This window comes from Anomaloglossus baeobatrachus, chromosome 4 (genome assembly GCF_048569485.1).
Source record: "Anomaloglossus baeobatrachus isolate aAnoBae1 chromosome 4, aAnoBae1.hap1, whole genome shotgun sequence".
Classification (NCBI taxonomy): Eukaryota; Metazoa; Chordata; class Amphibia; order Anura; family Aromobatidae; genus Anomaloglossus; species Anomaloglossus baeobatrachus.
In genome coordinates this window covers 627,117,826-627,142,231 of record NC_134356.1, presented here as the reverse complement: position 1 = coordinate 627,142,231, position 24,406 = coordinate 627,117,826, and the positions used below count along the sequence as shown (strand labels likewise).

Here is a 24,406-nt window from a genome sequence, read left to right as displayed (position 1 = left end):
TCCTTGTTGCCTTCCTCCAGGAGCTGATGTCCACACCAGGGGGTGGAGCCAGGCGGTTGGTCTCCGCCCACCAAGGAGTTCACAGCCCTGGAGGAGGGAGAACCAGAGCAGATCAGCTAGGGAAGTGAAAGTGAGAGGAGTGAAGTGGTAGAGGAGCAAAGGAGATGAGTAAAGGTGAAGAGAAAGTGACAGTTAAGACAGCCTGAAGTTGGTCCGGGTGTGTGCCCCGGACTGAGAACAGCAAGGTCAGCAGACGGCGGTGACCGTCTGCAGGAGAGGCTGATCGGAGGTTGCCGAAAGGACCGCGGACGGGTGGTGGCCCGGCGGTACCGGAGCGGTATACGAAGAGAAGCCAGCACCATTGGCAGGGGCCTTTCGGATCCCGGCAAGGCTAGGAGTCGCCGTGAATTTGCCAAATCCGTCAGTGAGGGGGACCTCCGGGTCTCTAAACAACTAAGTCCCGATTGAAGGCAACAGTCCAACCGTGAAGGGGAGACACCGCCACCGCCAAGGCACCTGTTTCCCAGGGCCAGCGCCTGCGAGCAAGAAGGGGCTCCTCCGGCCTATATCCAAGCCGGGGAGCGGGTTACCGGTGGGAATCCATCGCTACCAACACAGAAACATTAGGTGCAGGAAAAGGGACCGTCACCGTCAACTACTGGGGAAAAGCAACTGCAGCCGTCCGTGGGAACCGTCTTTCCAGCCGTGTGTTTTACCGAGAACTGTGTCCCTGTCTCAGACTGAGTGAGTACCACAGTGCTGTGAGGCACAGCGCTGCCCCCGCATCCCTGCACCCCACCAAGCCCTGCATCGGCCCCGCCATCCCTCATCACCTACCTCATCACTGGGCCCCGGGACCACCACCCCCTACCCACGGAGGGGAGAACCAACAACTTTGCTGCTCCCTGTCACCGCTCCCGGGATCCCCATACAGAGCAGCGGTGGTGTCCACACAATCACCACAACCGTGGGTGGCGTCATGGACAATATAAATCCCCAAAACCAAACCCCTTTTCACTCACGGGCGAGGACCGCCGCTCGAGTCCCCGGGATCCGGCCCATCGCTCGAGCCACTGAGCAGCAGCGGCCGCAGCAGCAGCGGCAGCCGGACCCGAGCAGTGGGAGAGCGCGTCACGAACAGGATCTTACCGCTCTGCCGTTGGGTAGAGGTGCGCCTTGTTACCGCCGGAGGTGTCCGGCCGGAAAATTTCAGAAGCCGCCATCTTTGGCACGAAAAGTTCCCGCTCGAGCGTCTTCTCGAGTAGTGGAGGCGCGAAGGCCAAAACCCCGCCCCGATAGAGGAGGGGCCGGAAAGAGGCTAAGGTGGACAGAAACAAGATGTCTGCGCCCGACGGAGCTGCTGGAGGAGCGGTGGTCGCAGCCGCAGTGGCACCCGGGGATGCGAATGGGCCTGCCCAGGTCCCGGCCGTGTTGGCGGGAGGTGCCGCGGTCCCAACGCTCGCTCAGGTGATGCCGTTCTCCTTGCCCTATGTGCCCGGAGCTACCTGGCTACCGCAGTACGACGGGAAGCCTGATGCGCTACAGGTCTTCCGGAAAAAGCTTAACCCGCTCCTGGAATTGTACCCCCTGAATGATAAGCAACGTGCAGCGGTAGTGCTGGGTCAGCTAACCGGTGCAGCTGAGCAGGAGGCGGAGACCTGGTCCGAAGGGGACCGGTTCTCTGCAGCCACCATCTTTGAGAAACTACAGACTGCCTTTGAGACCCGTACCGAAGCTGAGCTGAGGATGCAGTTTTACCAATGACGGAAACGGTCTGTGGATAGCATTCGGGGCTACGCTTTACATCTGCAAACCGCCCTCCGCACACTGAAGCGGGTGGACACCATCAATGAGGCGGATAGCAACAAAATGTTAGTAGAGCAATTTGTGCAGGGGATGAGGTCCTCTGAGGATCGCAAACAACTCCGGCTGTGGGCCCTGGAACACCCTGATGTGGACTTTGCTGTGTTAAAGGAATGGGCCATTAAAGCACTGCAACCCCCAGCTTCAGAAATCTTAGAGCCCACCCCGTGGCCAATTGAGACGGCCCCCGTCATGGTGGCCCCTGCCCTACCAACCTCTCCAACACCTACAGCTCCAAGCAGCACGATGGAAGAACTGGCTGCCCAGGTCCGCCGCATGGATGGAGACCTCGCCAAGATTCTCGCTGCACTCCAACCTTTGACCAGATCCCAGCCTCCAACCAAGATACAGCTCACCGACAGCCCTGAGGATGTTCCCTGGATGCAGCGGAGAAGTGCTAACAACTCGCGGAACAGACCTCCAACCTGCTACAAGTGCAGCAAGCCTGGCCATTACTTCCGACAGTGCCCGTTAAACGAGCAACCGCTGGGGCCGCGGGCCAATCCTCAGGAGTAGAACCCCGTGGCCCCCCAGACTGGCGGGACCGGTATATCGGGGCCCGGCCCATCATTCCCGTGGCTGTGGACGGCATACCGGTGATGGCTCTCTTGGACACTGGATCACAGGTAACCACCATACCATACACATTATATCAACGGTATTGGGGGGCAGACGAGCTGGCTCCCCCAGATACTAGTATCACACTGATTGCTGCTAATGGACTCCCATTGACCCAAGTGGGGTATAAACAAGTGGCCATGACAGTGGGGCGAGCTGAACTGCAACACCAGGGTATGATTGTGGTCATGAATGAACCCAGTGATCATAACCCGAAAATAGTGCTAGGAACCAATGTGATGGAGCACTGTATGGGTGATGTGTTGGCCCTACTGCAGCAGCTGGCCGCCACGGTGGCGGGGAGCCGACAGAGAGCTGTGCAGCGTGAGATCCGAGCCTTGATGTACCGCCAGCATGTAAACTCAACAGGAGGAGAGATTGGTGGCGTGAGAGTGATGGATGCTGCTCCGGTGATTGTGCCCCCTAGGAGTGAGATGATGATTTGGTGTAGAGCAGCAGTAGGGCCTCAGGGGCGTGACTACCCTGCCATGATAGAGCCCATACCCTCCGAGCACTGGCCCACCGTAATGGCCGCCCGAGGGGTGGTAGATGTGAAGAAGGGGAGAGTGCCCGTGAGGGTGCTGAACTGTGGGGAGGAGGAAGTCAGGCTTCCCCGGTATGCCACCCTTGCTAAGTTGCTCACCCTGGATCCTCACAACATCCATGAGGCAGCTCCCCCAGCTCCCCCACCTACCACCAGCACTCACCCGCCCCAAGGGGAGTCAAATGAGTGGCACCAACAGCTACACATGGGCACTGACGATACCCCTACACATCACAAAGAACGGGTATACAGGGTGGTACGGGAGTATGAGCAAGTTTTCAGCAAACATCCACTAGACTTTGGGCAGATCAAAGGGGTCCAACACCACATCCCCACCGGTGAGCACCCCCCTATCAAAGAGAGGTACAGACCTATTCCCCCTGCGCATTACCAATGTGCCAAAGATATGTTGAGGAACATGAAAGAGGCAGGGGTTATTCGGGACAGCTGTAGAACCTGGGCCGCTCCGTTGGTACTGGTCAAGAAGAAGGATGGCACCATGCGGATGTGTGTGGATTATCGGAAGATTAATCAGATAACCCATAAAGATGCCTACCCACTGCCCCGTATTGAAGAGTCTTTGGCCGCACTGAGAACCGCAAATTACTTCTCTGCCCTTGACCTCACCAGCGGGTACTGGCAAGTGGCAGTGGCACCGGAGGACCGGGAGAAAACCGCCTTCACCACCCCAATGGGGCTCTGTGAATTCAATAGTATGCCGTTTGGGCTGTGCAATGCCCCTGGAACCTTCCAACGGCTGATGGAGTGCTGTCTGGGGCATCTAAACTTCGAGACCGTCCTGTTATACCTGGATGATGTGATCATGTACTCTCAGACGTATGAAGCCCATCTGGAGCACCTAGCCGAGGTGTTCGCGTCCCTTGCCAAATACGGGATGAAGTTGAAGCCTTCTAAGTGCCACCTGCTGAAACCCAGAGTGCAGTACCTGGGGCATGTGGTGAGTGCGGAAGGTGTCGCCCCCGACCCTGAGAAGGTCACTGCCATCCAGGACTGGCCAAGACCAACCACCGTGAGGGACGTAAGGCAGTTTTTGGGCCAGGTGGGGTACTACCGACGCTTCATCAAGGGGTACACGAAGATGGCTGCCCCCATGCAAGACCTCCTCGTGGGACAGACCAAAGGTGGTAGACCCATCGGAGCCCCACTAGTGTGGGAAGACAGGCATGAGGAATCCTTCTGCCAGCTGAAAGCGGCCTTGACCGGAGAAGAGGTCCTAGCGTACCCTGACTACGGCTGCCCATTCACCCTCTACACAGACGCCAGCAATGTGGGTTTGGGGGCAGTCCTGTCCCAGGTCCAGGACGGAAAGGAGAAAGCGATTGCCTATGCTAGCCGAAAACTCCGGCCGACTGAAAGGAACCCTGAGAACTACAGCTCCTTCAAGCTCGAGCTCCTGGCACTGGTATGGGCTATCACCGAGCGGTTCCGCCACTACTTAGCCGCAGCAAAATTCACCGCTTTCACGGATAATAATCCGTTGACTCACCTGGACACGGCCAAGTTGGGCGCGTTGGAACAGCGCTGGGTGGCCAGGCTAGCCAACTATAACTTCACAATCAAATACAGGGCCGGTCGTGTCAACATTAATGCTGATGCACTCTCTCGGATGCCCCACTTGTCAGAAGGAGGGTGTCAGGATGACGACCTCGAAGAGATCGAGTTGCCTGCATTTCACCAGCCACCAACTGAGAAGGTACATGTCCACCAACAACGGGTGAACCTGGATCCGCTGCCCAGTCAGGAGTGGCAGGAAGCTCAAAACCAGGCGCCCGCTGTCCGCCTAGTCAAGACCCTGGTGGAGCAAGGCGCTGCTGGGATGGACCCTGCCGCCCCAGCTGAAGCTCAACGCCTGTGGAAGGAACAGACCCGGCTGTGTTTACATCAAGGGAAGTTGTACCGTGAGCTGATCGACCCGAAGACTCATGAGAAAATCCGCCAGTTGGTTATTCCCCAAGCTGATGTACCCACTGTTCTGCAGGCATACCATGATGGTGCCGGACACTTCGGATGGAAGAAGCTGGAGATGCTGTTGAGGGAGTGGTTCTATTGGAGTGGGATGCGGGAGTCTGTGGAGGCCTGGTGCCGAGAGTGCGGTCCTTGTACGCTAAGGAGGAAGGACGAAGCTAGCCAGAAGGCGCCCCTACACCCGATCATTACACATCAGCCGCTGAAGCTGGTCGCCTTGGACCATGTAAAGCTCACCCCCAGCCGAAGTGGGTACGCTTACGCTCTGACCATAGTAGATCATTACTACCGGTTCATGGTGGTTGTCCCGGTCAAAGACCTAACCGGCCGTACCGCCGCTAGAGCGTTCCAAGCTTACTTCTGTCGACCCCATGGATACCCTGAAAAGGTGCTTACTGACCAAGGCCCAGCTTTTGAAGCGGAGGTGTTCCATGAGTTCTGTCAGCTGTACGGCTGCAAGAAGATCCGGACCACGCCTTACCATGCCCAGACCAACGGTATGTGTGAGAAGATGAACCATTTGGTCCTTGGCCTCCTCAAGACGTTGCCGCTGGAAGAGCGGAATCTGTGGCCGGAGAAGCTGCCTGACTTGGTCGATATGTACAACAATATCCCGTCTAGCTCAACGAAGTGCACCCCAGCATATCTGATGAGGGCTCGTCCCGGCCGACTGCCGGTGGACCTGGAAATGGGACACTCCCCTCGACGGCTGAATGGGACACCCGGCGGAGGGTGCAGTACCGACAGATTCAGGAGTATGTGGAGAAGAATTTAAGTCGGAGTCGAGAACAACAGGAGCGGCGCTTCAACCAGAAGGCGTCTGCAGGCCCTTTCCAGCCTGGAGATGTGGTGTTAAAGCGGAAGAGGAAGACCCACAAGCTGGATGATCAATGGGAACAAACCCCATATGTCATACAGCCCGCAGGATGGGAAGATGGGAAGGCCTACCAGATCAGTCATGACCAAGGGGGCACTTTGGCCACGGTTTCCCGGGACCATCTGAAAAGCTGCCCACCAGCATTGAGGGCAACGGCTGAAGTACCGGTTCCTCCACCAGCAGAGAAGGCAAAAGAGGTGATCCACACTGTGATGTGTGACTTCCCAGCGGACTGGCCTACACAGAACGGCGCGGTGATTCTTCCAGTGATACTGTTCCCACAACCCGTGGATGAAGAAGTGATGGAGATGGTCAACCGTGAGCCAGAACCAGTGCCAGTGCCCAGGGATGAACCTGTGCCCAGCTCCCCTATGCCTCCGCCTGCCCCACACGATAACAGGGAAGCGAGACTGATTGTCCCCTCTCCCCCGCTGCCTGTCACCACTGACACTGGACCCCGAAGGTCCACTCGCCCTAACCTAGGTAGACCCCCACTTAGGTACAGGGAGACCACTATTTAGAGGGGGGGGGTTGAACATGTGTTTAAAAAAGTTCGAAAAGTTTGCAAGTTGAAAATAAAGTAAATGATTACCGAACAGTAACCTGATTGTCAGCACCGTGATTGAACCGGCCGTTGCCGACACCGTTGTCCCCGTGGGGACCATCCACATTTTATGCATAGGGAACTCTCTATGGACAAGCCCGAGAACTTGCAGGGCAACCACAAACATTAGTGGCTTGTAAATAAATATGTTTGTTGCAGCTAACCGTTACCGCCTCCGGAGAGGCAGGTTGGAGGGAGGGCCAGCAGTGGAGCAGGCTGGGGCCCAGCCACCACAGGAACCGGTGGCCACCCTCTGGAGGGGAAGGACAGATCCCGCTCGGGTAACTTGTGCTGGACTGGGGTCAAGGGGTGCTGCCTGGGTTTTAGGGGCAGCATCAGGGCCAGGTTACTTGGGTGGGAGAGAACGGCAGCCGCAACCGTTAAAACCGTTAGTAACGTTTAAGAAATGTGCCTCCCGATGTGGGATGAAGTTATTATACTTGTTTATGTTTTATCTCTTTTCAGAAAATAAAACCGGTGTTGGATGGGCAGCCCGCGGATGTTCTGCATTTTGTTAAGGGGGAATATGACGCCCTGGGCAAGCCAGGGGTCACAGGTCATGACACCACCACACCCTACACCCCAGATAGGTACACCAAAGCTAACCAGAAATCCTTGTTGCCTTCCTCCAGAGGCTGATGTCCACACCAGAGGGTGGAGCCAGGCGGTTGGTCTCCGCCCACCGAGGAGTTCACAGCCCTGGAGGTGGGAGAACCAGAGCAGATCAGCTAGGGAAGTGAAAGTGAGAGGAGTGAAGTGGTAGAGGAGCAAAGGAGAGTAGTAAAGGTGAAGAGAAAGTGACAGTTAAGACAGCCTGAAGTTGGTCCGGGTGTGTGCCCCGGACTGAGAACAGCAAGGTCAGCAGACGGCGGTGACCGTCTGCAGGAGAGGCTGATCGGAGGTTGCCGAAAGGACCGCGGACGGGTGGTGGCCCGGCGGTACCGGAGCGGTATACGAAGAGAAGCCAGCACCATTGGCAGGGGCCTTTCGGATCCCGGCAAGGCTAGGAGTCGCCGTGAATTTGCCAGTGAGTGGGACCTCCGGGTCTCTAAACAACTAAGTCCCGATTGAAGGCAACAGTCCAACCGTGAAGGGGAAACACCGCCACCGCCAAGGCACCAATTTCCCAGGGCCAGCGCCTGCGGGCAAGAAGGGGCTCCTCCGGCCTATATCCAAGCGGGAGCGGGTTACCGGTGGGAACCCATCGCTACCAACACAGAAACATTAGGTGCAGGAAAAGGGACCGTCACCGTCAACTACTGGGGAAAAGCAACTGCAGCCGTCCGTGGGAACCATCTTTCCAGCCGTGTGTTTTACCGAGAACTGTGTCCCTGTCTCAGGCTGAGTGAGTACCACAGTGCCGTGAGGCACAGCGCTGCCCCCGCGTCCCTGCACCCCACCAAGCCCTGCATCGGCCCCGCCATCCCTCATCACCCACCTCATCACTGGGCCCCGGGACCACCACCCCCTACCCACGGAGGGGAGAACCAACAACTTTGCTGCTCCCTGTCACCGCTCCCGGGATCCCCATACAGAGCAGCGGTGGTGTCCACACAATCACCACAACCGTGGGTGGCGTCACGGACAATATAAATCCCCAAAACCAAACCCCTTTTCACTCACGGGCGAGGACCGCCGCTCGAGTCCCCGGGATCCGGCCCATCGCTCGAGCCACCGAGCAGCAGCGGCCGCAGCAGCAGCGGCAGCCGGACCCGAGCAGTGGGAGAGCGCGGCGTCCCCTCCTCCGCCCGTGACAGGTTCATTCATTATCACAATCTTTCCCTGGTGTTGCAGTTCTGCTCGTCCCACAGTCATGGCCACTTGTTTGTACCCCACCTGGGTCAATGGGAGCCCGTCAGCGGCAATCAGTGTCATCCTACCATCGGGGGGGGGCGAGTTCGTCCTTCCCCCAATACCGTTGATACAGTGTGTATGGTATGGTGGTTACCTGAGATCCAGTGTCCAGGAGAGCCATCACCGGTATGCCGTCCACGGCCTCGGGGATGATGGGCCGGGCTCCGATGTACCGGTCCCGCCAGTCTGGGAGGCCATGGGGTTCTAGTCCTGAGGATTGGCCCGTGGCCCCAGGGGTTGCTCGTTTAACGGACACCGTCAGGAGTAGTGGCCGGGTTTACTGCACCTGTAACAAATCGGGGGTTTATACCGTGAGTCATTGGCCCTTCTCCGCTGCATCCAGGGGACGTCCTCAGGGCGGTCGGCGAGCTCCATCTTCGCCGGGGGCTGGGATCTGGTCGGAGGCTGAAGTGCGGCGAGGATCTTGGCGAGGTCTCCATCCATGCGGCGGACCTGGGCAGCCAGTTCTTCCATCGTTCCGCTTGGGGCTGTAGGTACTGGAGGTGCTGGTAGGGCAGGGGCCACCACGACGGGAGCTGTCTCAGCTGGCCATGGGGCTGGCTCCGGGACTTCCGATGCTGGGGGTTGCAGAGCTTTAATGGCCCGTTCCTTTAACACAGCAAAGTCCACATCAGGGTGTTCCAGGGCCCACAGCTGAAGTTGTTTGCGGTCCTCCGAGGACCTCATCCCCTGCACAAACTGCTCGCTTAACATTTTGTTGCTGTCCGTGCTGTTGATGGTGTCCACCCGCTTCAGTGTGCGGAGGGCAGTTTGCAGGCGCAAGGCATAGTCCCGAATACTATCCGTAGGCCGTTGCCGGCATTGGTAAAACTGCATCCGCAACTCGGCTTCAGTACAGGTCTCAAAGGCGGTCTGCAGCTTCTCAAAGATGGTGGCTACAGAGGACCGGTCCCCCTCGGCCCAGGTCTCTGCCTCCTGCTCAGCCGCGCCGGTTAGCTGCCCCAGCACTAGCGCTGCACGTTGCTTATCAGTCAGGGGGTACAGTTCTAGTAGCGGACTTAGCTTCTTCCGGAAGACCTGCAAGGCGTCAGGTTTCCCATCGTACTGCGGCAGCCAGGCAGCCCCAGGCACATAGGGCAAGTAGAACGGCATCACCTGAGCGAGAGCTGGGGCCGCGGCGCCCCCCGCCAGCGTGGCCGGGACCTGGGCGGGCCCGTTCCCATCTACGGGTGCCACTGCGGCTGCGACCGCCGCTCCTCCAGCGGCTCCGTCGGGCGCAGACATCTTGTTTCCGTCTCCCTTAGTCTCTTTCCGGCTCCTCCTCTACAGGGGCGGGGTTTAGGCCTTCGCGCCTCCACTGCTCGGGAAGACGCTCGAGCGGGAATTTTTCGCCCCCAAAATGGCGGCTTCTCCAAATTTTCGGCCAGACACCTCCGGCGGTCACAAGGCGCACCTCTACCAGACGGCAGAGCGGTAAGATCCTGTTCGTGACGCCAAGTTGTCACGGGCGGGGAGGGCGCAGCGCTCACCCACTGCTCAGGTCCGGCTGCTGCTACTGCTGCTCGGTGGTGGCTCGAGCGGTGGGCCGGATCCCGGGGACTCGAGCGGCGCTCCTCGCCCGTGAGTGAAAAGGGGGATTGATTTTGGGGATTTGATATTGTCCATGACGCCACCCACGGTTGTGGTGAGGTTGTGACACCACCGCTGCTCTGGTCGGGGATCCCGGGAGCGATGACAGGGAGCAGCTTGGATGTTGGTTCTCCCCTCCATGGATAGGGGGGTTGGTTGTCCCGGGGCCCGGTGAGGGGTAGGGAATGGATGGCAGGCGGGTTACAGGGCCTGGTGAGGTGCAAGGTCGCGGGGGCAGCGCTGTGCCGCACGGCACAGTAGTACTCACTCAGCCAATCACGAAGACACAGTTCTTGGTAAAACACACGGCTGGATGGACGGGGCCCACTGGCGGCTGCGGTGGTTTCTGCTCCGGGTAGGTTGATGGTGACTGCCATTCCCTGCACCTGTGTAGTGTGTACGGTTCCAATGGGTTCCCACCGGTAACCCACTCCCCAGCTTGGATGGGTGCTGAAGGAGCCCCTTTTGACCACAGGCTCTGGCCCTGGGAACTTTAGCCTTGGCGGTGACAGTGTTTCCCTTCACGGTTTGAGCTGTCGCCTTCTGTCGGGACTTAACTGCTGGGAAACCCAGGAGGTTCCCTTCACTAACGGATTTGACAAATTCAACGGCGACTCCTAGCCTTGTCAGGGTCCGTAAGCCCTGCCGGATGGTGCTGGCTTCTCTTTGCTCGCCGGTCCGGTACCACCGGGCCACCGCCCGTCCACGGTCCTTACGGTCTGCTCTAATCAGCCTCTTCTGCAGACGGTCACCACCGTCTGCCAACCTTGCTGTACCGTCCGGGCCACACACCCGGACCGACTTCAGACTGCTCCTCTACCACTTTACTTCCTCTCACTTTCTCCTCCAAAACTCAACTCTAACCGCTCTCCTTTCCCGCTTCTAGGACTGTGAACTCCTCGGTGGGCGGGGCCAACCACCTGGCCAACCCCCTGGTGTGGACATCTGCCCCTGGAGGAAGGCAACAAGGATTTTTGTCTGGCTTTGGTGTGCCTAACCGGGGTGTGGGGTGTGTTGGTGTTGTTCTGTGATGACCTGGCTTGTCCAGGGCGCCACATTATCATCAATTTACAGTTTACTGTGAATTCAGCTGATATCTTCTAATCAGAATTATGGGCTGTAGACATGGATCACTTTTAATCATAATGATCTGAGTCCTTTAAAAATATTGTCTGTCTGGGTGTTTTGTCCAGAAAAAATAAAAAGTCAGGTTGGCAATTCTGCCACTGTACCCACTGACATCATTACCAAGTTGATAACTTTCACATATGGTAGAGGAACTGAAGTGTAAAAAATATTCGAGGTTTGATATATAGTCCGATATATATTGTATAGCTGATGATAAAAAGCATTGTAAATACTAACGCCCCCAAACACAATAAATTCCTGTCGGTTATCATTTCCGATATTCCTGGCTTGACTGGGCATTCCCATGTTCTCGATAATAGTCGCTGGCAGCAGATTATATGCCAAACAAAAGGATCCGCCATTGAAATTCAACAGGTCATATGCTTCTCTCCCCCAACATCATCTATCGAGGGGATCACCCCCATACACACTGGACTGTGGGTCGGTCCTGACTATATTAGTGTTTCCAGTAAATTTTAGTCTGATGTTTATGGGGGTGTTTAGAATAAAATGAAACTGTCTTCACACTAATCTGCTTTGTTCTCCACAGATTTGGCAATAAACAAAGAGATATCACAACTACAGAATCAAAGTAAGTATCCTTCACATACAGCATATCACAAAATTAAGTACACTTCTCACATTTTTGTAAATGATTTATTATATGTTTCATGGGACAACATTGAGGATAGGACACTTTAATACAATGTACAGTGTCACTGTGCAGCTTATACAACAGGGTACATTTGGTGTCCTCTAAATAACTCAACACACAGCCATTAATGTCTAAACTGCTGACAACAAAAGTGAGTACACCTGGAAGTGAAAATGGCCAAATTGTGCTCAGAGTGTCAATACTTTGTGTGACCACCATTATTTTCAAGCACTGCCTTAATTCTTTTGGGCATGGAGTTCACTAGAGCTTCACAAGAGCTGCTGGATCCTCTTCTATCCTCCATGATGACATCACGGAGCTGGTGGATGTTAGAGACCATCCGCTCCTCCACCTTCTGTATGAGAAAGCTCCACAGATGCTCAATAGGGTTTAGGTCTGGAGATGCTTGGCCAGTCCAGCACCTTTACCCTCAGTATCTTTAGCGAGGCAGTGGTCGCCTTGGAGGTATGTTTGGGGTCATTATTATGTTGGGATACTGCCCTGTGGCCCAGTTTCAAAAGGGCAGGATATTGCTCTGCTTCAGTTTGTCACAGTACATGATGGCATTTATGGCTCCCTCAACTAACTGTAGCTCCCCACAGCCGGCAGCACTTATGCTGCAGCAAACCATGACACTCCCACCACCATGCTTGCCTGTAGGCAGGACACACTTGTCTTTGTACTCATCACCTGGTTGCCGCCACACACTTGGCACCATCTGAACCAAATAAGTTTATCTTGGTCTTATCAGAACACAAGCCATGGTTCCAGTAATCCATGTCCTTAATCTGCTTGTTTTCAGCAAACTCTTTGCAGGTTTTCTTGTGCATCATCTTTAGAAGAGGCTTCCTTATGGGATGACAGCCATTCAGACTAATGTGATGTGTAATGTAATGTAATGTAGTGTAATGTGCAGCGTATAGTCTAAGCACTGACAGGCTGACCTCCCACCCCTGTAACCTCTGCAACAATTCTGGCAGCACTCATACGTCTATTTTGAAAAGACAATCACTGAATAGTTAGCTGAGCACTTGCACTCAACCTCTGTGAATGACCATGGCGACTGCTGTTCTGAGGGGAACCTGTCGTGTTACACCACAGTATGGTCTTGGCCACCATGCGGCAGCTCAGTTTCAGGATGCTGGCAATGTTCTTATAATCCAGGCCATGTTTATGTAGAGAAACATTTTTTTTTCAGATCCCCAGAGAATTCTTTGCCATGAGGAGCCATGTTGAATTTGCAGTGACCAGTATGAGAGAGCGTGTGAACGATAACACCAAATGTAACACCCCTGCTCCCCATTCACACCTGACACTTTGTAACCCTAATGAGTCCCATGACAATGGGGAGGGAAAGTGGCTAATTGGGCACAGGATTTTTCTTCTGATTGCAGATTAGTAAAAAAGATCAGATTACACACAAGGTGGAAGCGTGACATAGACAATATGTGGTATCACAAGTATAATAGGTCGTGGCAGACTAATACCTGCCTATAAAAGAAAAAAGAATCATACGAACACAATGTCAATACAATACAAACCATAACAAGAGCCCCTAGAGGGAGACATTATTAGTAAAAATGTATGGAAGACAATACAATAATGTCCAATATAAAGACCAATGGTAGTTAGGAAGATAACATACCTGCAGTGGTGGTTCTCATGTAATGATGGCCGCTTTGTGCCACAGCGTCCCGCGGTCTTTTAAAGCCCAGAAGTATAGTGTGGGCCCCCAGTGCTTCCTGCTGCTGCTCAGTGGAATGCAGGATGAAAGAGTGGAGCGCACGCCGGTGTGTGCGCAGTTCGGCCACGTCAAAGCTTAGGTCCGCACATGTGCGGTAGACCGCGCTATGTAGAGGAAGTGAAAGTATAGAAAACGAGGGATGGGGAGACACATAGAAGTGAGGGAGGATGACAGTCACTGTGCCGGGGCCAGGGAGGTCATGAATAAGTGCCATAAGGCTATGTGCGCACGCTGCAATTTTCTTTCTTCAGCAAAAAACGCAACATCATAATTAGTTATACATATACAGTGTACTCATAAATCATATTATTCCAATATATGCGAGAATACATACAAAAATAAAAAATAATAATAATAAAATAAACCATAATATGAACCAGAATTGTCTAAACATGTTGGAAACATCTCAGAAGGTGACTGCAATTTTTAACATCAAGTATCCCCATCATGGAAAATAAAAATGACAAATGGATGAAAGGGAGTTGGCATACCTTTAAAAATCCTAGTGGTCAAGAAACAGGTGACCATGGGCCAGGGTAAAAGGGACATCTAGAATGTAAATGTCATTGGTCGCCTGGCAGCAATAAATAGGGCTTCCAGGACAGAGTTTGTACTAGCTACTCCAACTACCAGGAGAGCCATGACCTTCAACCTTTAACCCATGGACAGGGTTGTGGCTTTACACAGTGGCTCTGGGTTGAGTCATCGGAGTAGCCACTGACCAGGGGAGTTTCAGAATGTTCAAGTCACTGAGTCAGAACCAGGAGTGCAGACAAGGGACAAAATCATGAGTCAGAAGACTTGTTGGTAAATGGGCCAAATTCAGAATCAGAATCAAACAGGTAAAGCAGGAGCAGAACTGAGCATGAGCTACATCCAGCTCCCACCCCTCACAGTAGTTACACCCAGAGCCCCCATTATGGATATAATGCCAGTCAAAGCTTTTCCACAGAAATCACAGAGGCAGTATACCAAGATCTAGGGGTTCCTACTCTACACCCATTCAGATCTGATCTTCTGTGTGGTTCTACTCACAAAAGTCACCATCTGGAGACCTGCTCTTCATAATTACTTGCTAGACCTGGGGTTAATATACCAAGCTCTCAGACAACCGCGAGCCATAGATCGTGGGCCCGCAAGCCACATGTGGCTCCCGAGCCACAAGTTGGGGACCCCTGGTCTACATGCACACCTTGTGTGTAATCTGATCTTTTTTACTAATCTGCAATCAGAAGAAAAATTCTGGAAACATACATGCCAGTCATAGAGCTGGTAACAGTAAGAAATGTTTAAATCCAGGATTTTCGCATAGAAGAGAATATCCCATCCATGCAGGATATGAAACTAGCAGCGATCTGATTAGTTGCTAAGGACAAAGTCTCCAATTTTCCTTTGCACTAAATTTATTCAATCTCTCCATCTGCCATCACTAATATTGAACTTATATGTCCTAGAATACGAAGCCAAAAACTGACAATTTCTCTCTTTAATGCTTTTTCCCCAGTTTCAAAAACGGAGACAAAAAAAAATGTCTCAGAGCTCTGGAAATCAGGTAATTATGTAAGCATTAAGGCCTGTATGTATAATACTTCAGCACTATAGCAGGGGCACATACAGGATTGTGAGGGGTCAGGGCCACCACTAAGAACTTCAGGGCCCTATACTAACCAAATTTTCGGGCCCCCTTGAGACCCCGCCCAGGCTTCACCCCAGCTGTATTATTCATTTTCCCTCAGAAAATTAATAATACACCTCCTACACTGCCCCTCTCCATGATGCACCCCCTACACCACCCCTCTCTGACTGTATGTGTGTCTTGCTCCTGGGCTGTGCCATCACTGTGTGTGTGTGTTGCTCCTGTGCCATCACTGTGTGTGTGTTGCTCCTCCTCTTTTACTGTAGTTCCTAAGGCTATAAAGGGGGTCATAATCGTTACCATTATATGGGGAGACAGATGTGAAAATTTATATTGTGTGTGGTGAAGGGCATGAAGGAGGACATCACTACTTTAGGCCAAGTTCACATATTGTAGATTTTGGGGGATTTGCGGTATGGAGGGCTATGTGGGGCCCATTATACTATATGGAAGGCTATATGGGGCACATTGTACTACATGGAAGGTTATGTGGGGCCCATTATAGTATATGGAAAGCAATGTGGGGCCCAGTATACTATATCAAAGGCAATGTGGGTTGCATTATACTATGGTGAATGCAAGGCAATGTGGGGCCCATTGTTCTTTATGGAAAGCAATGTCTTCTTTGTTTTGAGTATGAGTCCTATATTTGAGCTTTCTATCTTGAGAATTTATAATAATTCTTTCAGCCCATCTACGCTTGTTGCTATCTAATGTGATGCACCAGTTCTGCAGTTGCTGTGGGCTGGTATTTTTAGGCTGGGAAGGGACAAATAACCACGGACCATCCCAGCCTAATAATATCAGTCCCAGATGCCTTCTTTACCTTATCTGTTTTTTTTTATTATTTAGTTCCCAGGGAGTTAGACATGTGTCCAGGCATCTCCCCCATGCTGTTCCTAATCCATTTGAGTGCTGTTTCCATCTATTTTAGCAATTTTCCTGCCTACCCAGTCCTCTTGTTAGGGTCTTAAGGAAAAATGTTTGTATTTCCCATTGACTTTCATTATACGCAGCATTCGAGTCGAGTCCGTTGAGTGCTGAGCATCTGACCTGCTCGATTTGAGTAACGAGTACTTGAGCATTTTAGTGCTGTCTCATCACTAATTATGAGTAGTGATGGGCGAGCATGGATGACACTGCTCGGTACTTGATCGACCACCAGGATGCTTCTGCACACTGGATGCTCAAGCTAAATGTCATGATTCAGGCCTGTATCGGCTGCTGTGGCTTGATTATTTCACCCTGCTCCAGCCTGATCATGTCAGGGGTTAACTCCTTCCTGCCTTGCTCTGACGTCTCCACGCTATCTCCAGTTTAATGCCAGTTATAGTCTGTGCTCGGTAGTGTGTGTTACCGGCTCTGGTGCATTACCCAATCTGTCCTACCTACCGCATACCCCATCCTCCTCTGTTTGTCAGTTCCCGGAAACCGACCCGCTCGTCCTTACCCGCTCGTCCTGACCTGCTTGTCCTACCTTTATTGTGACTTGGACTTTCTGGTGTTTGACTCTCAAACTTGTCCCCGACTTCGGTTCCGTCTCTCCCTCTGGCTTTTACGTGACCTCCCCCCTCCTGACCCTTTATTGCACTTGACACTGAGTTTGTTTGCTCCCCGTGCACTGACTAGATTTCCTGCTGCTGACCTGGCTGACTGTTGATTCTATTGTTATCTAGTGGTGTCTCTTCTCGCTGCTCCCTTAAGCTACGCTCCTTGGTACCTCGTACCTTCAGGTCATGGTGACACTAAATTGAAGTCATACATTGACTCTGATTGTGCTCAGTACTCAAGTTGAGCATTTCCAAGGGTCCGACATGCTCGAATCGAGTATCGAGCACATTTGTGCTCACTCATCACTAGTTATGAGTGCTCCCAGGTCTCTGTAACCAAATGCCATTTAGTACAGAAAATATCTGCACATTCTCCAACCAAACCAAACAGCAACAGAAAATAAGAAGACATGAGATCAGTAAGTAGGTAAGTCTGTAATAAAAAAATATATGCAATTTTCAAAAGGAATTGTGCTTCAAAAGTTTGTTTTTTACAAGATATTTTATACAGAATGGATTTATTACTATGGTAAAACCCCTGTAACCTCCCGTAACACTGTGCTTGATGGCAGGCTGTTTTGCCATTAGATAGAACCTCTGCATACAAACATGCATCTAAACGAGTGCAGAAGGGACATAGCTTCAAAAAGGGGCTACTGCTACAAATTTACAAAATTCTCCTATTTATTCTGGTAGTCAGTGTTGTAAAATGACAATCCAATATCACACATTTTTACGTAGGGTGGTCATGGTTAAGGCATTAGTAAAATGTATCACTATAAAACTCCCAGTGAAGGGCCAACGTCAGCACCTGGGCAAGTGACGGGGCTCTGGACCGCCTGGGAAGACCACTCTTAGTAGGCAGGGAGCCAATGGTTGTAGGCAACATGACCGCTATGAGGCTCATGAGTCAGGAGGGCCCGGCGCTGGTACCGGCACCCCCCTCTCGTGGCCCCCCTCCCAAGGATCGCACTTTCAATTTTATCGGCATCGCAGTTGCCCACAGAATTGAAAGCAATAATGAGAGAATGAGCGGCACGCTCCCTCTCTCATCATTCCTCCGCTGTGTCTGCGCTCTGACAGCTCAGCACAGTGGAACGTGATGATGTCACTATTGTGCGCCTGCTTTGCTGAGATGTTCAGAGCGGGGGGGCTTCATAGCACTATAAGGAGGACTATGAGGGCTGCATACTACTATATGGAGTAATATGAGGCTGCAGTATATTATGTGGAGCAATATTATGGGGTGCAATATATTATATGGAAGAATATTGGGTGCATTATACTATATGGAGCACTATGGGGGCTTCATAACACTATATGGAGGAATATGGGGGCTGCATACTACTATATGGAGTAATTTGGGCTGCATTATATTATGTGGAGCAATATGGGGTGCATTATATTATATGGAGGAATATCGGGTGCATTATACTATGTAGAGGCATATAGGGGCTTCATAACACTATATAGAGGACTATGGGGGCTGCATACTACTATATGGAGTAATATGAGGCTGCATTATATTATGTGGAGCAATATGGGGTGCATTATATTATATGGAGGAATATCGGGTGCATTATACTATATGGAGGAATACAATGGCTGCATACTATTATATCCGCCTTAACTGTATGTCCCCTCAACCCCAGTGCTGTATATTACCTCAGAGCGGTATGTCCCCTCCACCCCAGTGGTGTATATACCCCCAGAGCTGTATGTACCCCACCCCTGTTCTGTATACACCTCCACCCTAGTGCTGTATGTCCCCTCCACCCCAATACTGTATACCCACAGAGCTGTATGTCCCCCCACCCCTGGGCTGTATACCCCCACCCCAGTACTGTATATCCCCTCAGAGCTGTATGTCCCCCCACCCCAGTGCTGTTTACCCCCCAGAGCTGCATGTCACTACCCACCCCAGTGCTGTATAACCCCAGAGCTGTTTGTCCCTCCCACGCCAGTGCTGTATAATCCCAGAACTGTATGCCCCTCCCCACAGAGCTGTATGTTCCCCCCAGACCTGTATGGTCCTCCCACCTTAGAGCCTAATGGCTCCCTCTAGAGATGTATGCCCCACTCTGGAACTGTATGCCCCATCCTCAGTAATGTGTATACCCCCAGTAATGTGTATGGCCCCAGCCTCTCTTGTGATATACAGTTTATACAGCAGTGTCAGTGTGGTCTGTGTGCAGCCATGTGTGTTAGTGTAAGACCTGTTAAAATTTATATATATATATCTGTGAGGTAAATCCGGAGATATGACGATAAATCATGATATTCAAGTTATGTCAGGAAGCCCTCTCCTGGTGTCACCCCCCCTTTCCTTCACACAACTCCTTCAATCAGAAAATTTACCACAGGGATAAACGGTTTGTTTAGCAGATAGGTGTCAAAGGAACTGGTCTGTGTTCCACTTACACCTCCAACAGCCATCTCCTGTGATATGGAGATTAGATGATGTGGGAACAATGGACACAGGATGACTCCCTGCCGTGACCCTGTGGTAGGGGCTGCTATCTAATTAGCAAGCTTGGAAGTATCCAGACAGAACGACTCCAGGAAAATATGGTTCATATCTCGCAAGCCATATTTCCGATAAATATGGCAACCATAAAAATGGTGTCTCTGCATGCGGACGATGCTGGCACACCTTTTTTATGGGAGTAGGACATTGGGAAGTACCCCAGGCGTGATATCAGCCAATGGGGAACTAGTAGACAAGTCATGAGTCCTCTCGTTCTGTAGCTAAATTCATAACTGTCACAATGAGAGCGTTGGCGTCCGCCTACGACGCTCCCAGGCAAAGTTATGGCCCATATTCCATGTTGTGGATATTGTCCATAACTCCAGCCAGGGGTGGAGCAGTGCTCCCTCTGAGGTCACTAAGGTAGGAGGGGACCTGGATTTGCCCAGGTTGATAACCCTACTTCGGCCATTTTCCAGTGTTCTTTCGCCGGGGGTCACGTGTAGGAAACATCTGTGGGAAGGATCCTAGAAACCTGGTCTACAGCGCCCCCCTGTGGCCAGACGCACAAGGTAACTGCTGGAACTGTGTATGCCTGTTTGTAAACCATGCTTTGATTGTAACTGTACTCTGACATATGTATATTCTGTAGATCTCCTATTGTATATATTGTAGTTTCTAGTGTGCTTTAGGCTGATTAAATTATATAATTAATCTTGGGCTGTTCTGTTATCTCGATCTTGAATCCCACGTCCGTCTGTTCGGCTAATAGTTACCGTGAAGCGGTTGGTGGCAGCGAGTTGTGCCAAGGATTATTGTGGGGAGGCCAGTGAGATTCGGGGAGGTTTTATATATTCCGCCCGCGGAGGTCGGGGGAATATATACCCTACTCTCACCGGGGACCCTTCAATAATCGGCATAAGTAGTATAGCGGCCTCCTTGCTTATTGTCGGGCAATTCCATAATTGGCCTGACTATAAGAGGGGCGCTAGAGAGCGCGTCACGTGCTCTGTCTGTCGGTCGGGAGGTATAAAGGAGGGGTGACCCCCCACTTGTTACCCCCCGATTCTGACGTACTGGTAGCCAGCGCGGGGGATTTCTGAGTGACCCCCCCCGGTGGTTCGTGACATATTGGTGGCATAGCGGTGGGATCGAGATAATAGTGTGTGTGAGTGTGAGACCCATACTCCCAGACACTAAAGACTGCCTGCAGCAGCTGTGGCTGCTGGGGTCTTCAGACCAGACCAACACTAGAGTGTCAGAGTGCAGGTACTGTAAGGTGTGTGGGTGCATCAGGTGTCAGTTCTGTGTCAGTGACCAAAAGTCTGCAAGAATGGCTGATGGCACCAGGAGCAAAGCCAAAGGAATGGCCGATGCTCAGGCCAGAGACGATGAGGAGGTTGTCCACGAGCCCTCCAAGAGCCCGACGCCAGAGAACAGCTCTGCAGAGGACATTGCACAACCTGGCACTGACGGACAAGATGAGGAGCAGCTCACCCAAGGGTCCTCAATGAGCCAGATGCCAGTCCTCCGCTCTGAAATGGACAGTGAATCACCAGGCTCCGCAACGGGCCGCAGATCACCACGTGCCATTCCACCGAGCCTGGGAGGCTCGGATAGCCTTCTTCAAATGGCTATGGCCCTACTCCAGGCTGGAGACCGGGAGGGCTACAAGGAACTCATGGCAGAGCGCAGGGCAGAGCGGCAGGCAGCGCGTGAAGAGCGAGAGCGAGAGCGACAGGCAGACCGTGACCACCAGCTGCATCTAGCCAAGCTCCAGCCCTCATCAGCCACACGTGACCTTCAAGACACCAAACTTCCAAAGGTCCGTGTTGAGGACTTCCCAGTGCTGGAGAAAGATGGAGACTTGGACTCTTTCCTGACTGCTTTTGAACGGACTTGCCTGCAGCACCATCTGGACAAGGACCAGTGGGCCAAATACCTGACCCCCCGTTTAAGGGGTAAGGCCCTGGATATCCTTGGGGACTTGCCTGCTGAGGCAGATCAGGGCTACGACACCATCAAGCGGGCCCTGATCCAACAGTACAACCTCACTCCGGAGTCCTACCGCAAGAAGTTCCGGACCCTGCAAAAGGGACCAAAGGACTCCTGGGCTGACCACCGGCGGGCACTTGCCCGAGCTGCCGACCACTGGACCCAAGGCCTGCAGCTTTCCACCGGACCGGAGATCCTGGACTTGTTCATCACGGAGCAACTCTTGTGGAACTGCCCTGAGGATCTCCGCCAGTTCATCCGAGACCAGAAGCCAAAGGGGTCCACGGCTACAGCTGCCCTGGCCGATGACTACACCAACAATCGGGCTCCTGAGGCGAGGAGAGCAGCCACCAGCAGCACCTGGAGAGGGGGTAAGATGAATTCTGCGACTGCCCCACCTGCCCCTAGACTGCAGGGGGTGTCCCCCTCAACTCCCCTCTCCAGGCCCGTGGCAGAGCCAAGACGGTGCCACCAGTGCGACCTACCTGGACACTTCAAGGCCATGTGCCCTCAGCGTCCCAAGGCCCCGGCTCCGTCCCCGTCCCAAGGGCCGCCCAAGGTGTATTGTGTGGGTGGGGGTGGTGGTAGGTCCCTGGACAGCTTCCAACCTGTCACCGTCGGCCGGTCTGTGACCATAGGACTGCGAGACAGCGCCTCGGAGGTGACTCTGGTGCGGCCTGAGATGGTGTCCCCCCAAGACTTGATACCTGGAAAAACCCTCGCTGTCTCCGGGATTGGAGGCATTGACCCGGCGCTGCCTGTTGCTGGCATTTATGTGGACTGGGGCGCAGGGCGAGGGGTGAGAGAGGTGGGGGTAACTGATCGGATCCCCGCAAACGTGCTACTTGGGACAGATTTGGGGCAGATAACCTCCCAGTTTGGGCCCCCCCCAAAGGCTGAACCTTCAGCCAGTACTGACATGCCTCCGGACAATGTTAATGTGTTCTCTATGAATGATGTAAGGGAGGAGGGAGTGAACTCTGATATTTCTGCTTGCATAGACACCATAGACACACACTCAGCTGCAGCTGTGACAGGGGAGGGGGTCAGAGAAAGGTGTGACAATGCCTCTACAAGTGATCAGCCAGTGAGCTGGGATCTGTTGCCCTCTGCAGGGATAAGCAGAGAGCAGGATACTGCAGGGGGAGGACCAGTGTGTGGGGTGGGGGCTACCACAGCAAATGTGGGGTCCCCAGAGATTTCACAGCGGGGTTCTGTTGCTGCAGGAGGGGAACAGGCAGGTGAGATTGGGGCCGGTCCCGGAGCGGAAGTGCTCCCAGGTAAGATCTCGGTGCAGGGTTCCCCCACAACCGGGGTGTCAGGAAGCCAGGTAGGTCTGCCTGAACCGGCGACTTGGTCAGGAACGGAGGAGGAGCAGGCACGACCCACGGTCGCAGCGGCTGTGGCCGCTGTCACCCGCAGTGGGAGTGCTGGAAGCCAAGGGGCCTCCCGGAGGTCCGATAGCTCTTCCCCTTCTGACCAAGTGGCAGCCGAGTCAGGTGGAGGCCAGGACACAGGTCCCGGGGTACTGACCGAAGATGTGACAGTCTCGTCGATTCTGGCCACATCTAGTCAGGGGTTTCAGGCAGCGTTAGAAGCTGACGACAGCCTGAAAGCTCTAAAGGAGCAGGCGGCACAGCCTCCCTCGGACTCGGACCCGGAGCGAGTGGTCTGGGACCAAGGACGGCTGTACCGGGTCACGGTCCAGCAGGGTTCACCGGAGGCGTGGCCCAGGGACCGACAGTTGGTGGTACCCTATCCGTTCCGGACGGAGTTGTTGCGGATCGCACATGAGATTCCGATGGCCGGACACCTAGGGATCGCTAAGACCAAGGCCAGGTTAAACCAGCATTTCTACTGGCCAAAAATGGGGGCCGATGTGGTTGCCTACTGCCGTTCGTGTGAAACCTGTCAGAGAGTGGGGAAGGCGGGGCCACACCCCAAAGCCCCACTGGTATCTCTGCCAATCATCGATGAGCCTTTCAGGAGGGTGGCTGTGGATCTGGTCGGCCCGCTGGCCATCCCCAGCAGCTCCGGGAAACGCTTCATACTAACGGTAGTGGACTATGCCACCCGGTACCCAGAAGCAGTGGCCTTGTCGTCCATTCGGGCTGACAAGGTGGCCACCGCATTGCTGGAGATTTTCTCCCGAGTGGGTTTTCCCCAGGAAATGCTCACTGACCGGGGGACCCAATTCATGTCCCAGCTGATGGAGGCCCTCTGTAAGCAAGTCCAGGTGCGACATCTGGTGGCCAGCCCGTACCATCCACAGACTAATGGCCTGTGCGAGCGGTTCAATGGCACCCTAAAGCAGATGCTTAAGATGTTGGTCGACTCCCACGGGCGTGACTGGGAGCGGTATCTCCCACACCTGTTATTTGCTTACCGGGAGGTTCCACAGGCCTCAACGGGATTCTCACCGTTTGAGCTCCTGTACGGGCGACGTGTGCGGGGCCCCCTGGCTCTGGTGAAAGAGGCTTGGGAAGGGGATTTGGCCACCCCTGGAGTGTCGGTTATCGAGTATGTCATGCGCTTCCGGGACAAAATGCAGGCCGTGACGCAACTGGTACACGACAATATGGCTCAAGCCCAGGCCGATCAGAAGCGTTGGTACGACCAGAACGCTTGTGAGAGGACCTACCAAGTGGGTCAAAAGGTGTGGGTACTGGTCCCCGTACCACAGGACAAGCTTCAGGCAGCCTGGGAAGGCCCATACCTCGTGTACCAGCAGCTCAACCCTGTGACGTACCTGGTCACCCTGGACCCTGCCCGTGGAAGGCGGAAGCCCTTCCATGTGAACATGATGAAGGCACATCATGAGCGGGAGGCATGTGCGCTCCCCGTGTGCAACCTGCCCGAGGAGGGAGAAGCGGAAACCCTCTTGGATATGCTAGCCCAGGTTAGGGCAGGCGGATCCATTGAGGATGTGGAGGTTGGCCACCAGCTCTTGGAGGACCAACGGTCCCAGCTGTGGGCCACCCTACACCCCTTCCGGGGGTTGTTTACCAACCAGCCCGGAAGGACTGACTTGGCTGTCCATCACGTGGACACTGGGGATCATCCCCCGATCCGGCGTTCAGCATATCGGGTTTCCCTGGAGGTGCAGCAACACATGCGCCAGGAGATTGACGAGATGCTGAAGCTGGGGGTGATCCAGGCATCCAACAGCGCTTGGGCCTCGCCTGTAGTCCTCGTCCCTAAGAAGGACCGAACCACTCGGTTCTGCGTGGACTACAGGGGGCTCAATGCTGTCACAGTCGCCGATGCGTACCCAATGCCACGCATCGATGACCTG

At 53.5% G+C, this 24,406-nt stretch overlaps 1 long non-coding RNA gene across 1 annotated transcript in view; it reads left to right on the top strand.

Annotated features, from left to right (window-relative positions):
• LOC142301939 (uncharacterized) overlaps positions 1-24,406 on the top strand; it is a 90,773-nt gene that overhangs the window by 44,662 nt on the left and 21,705 nt on the right. Inside the window, exons 3-4 of the long non-coding RNA XR_012752911.1 lie at positions 11,615-11,656; positions 14,968-15,015. This is a non-coding gene — a long non-coding RNA (uncharacterized LOC142301939). The remainder of the gene's footprint in view (positions 1-11,614; positions 11,657-14,967; positions 15,016-24,406) is intronic.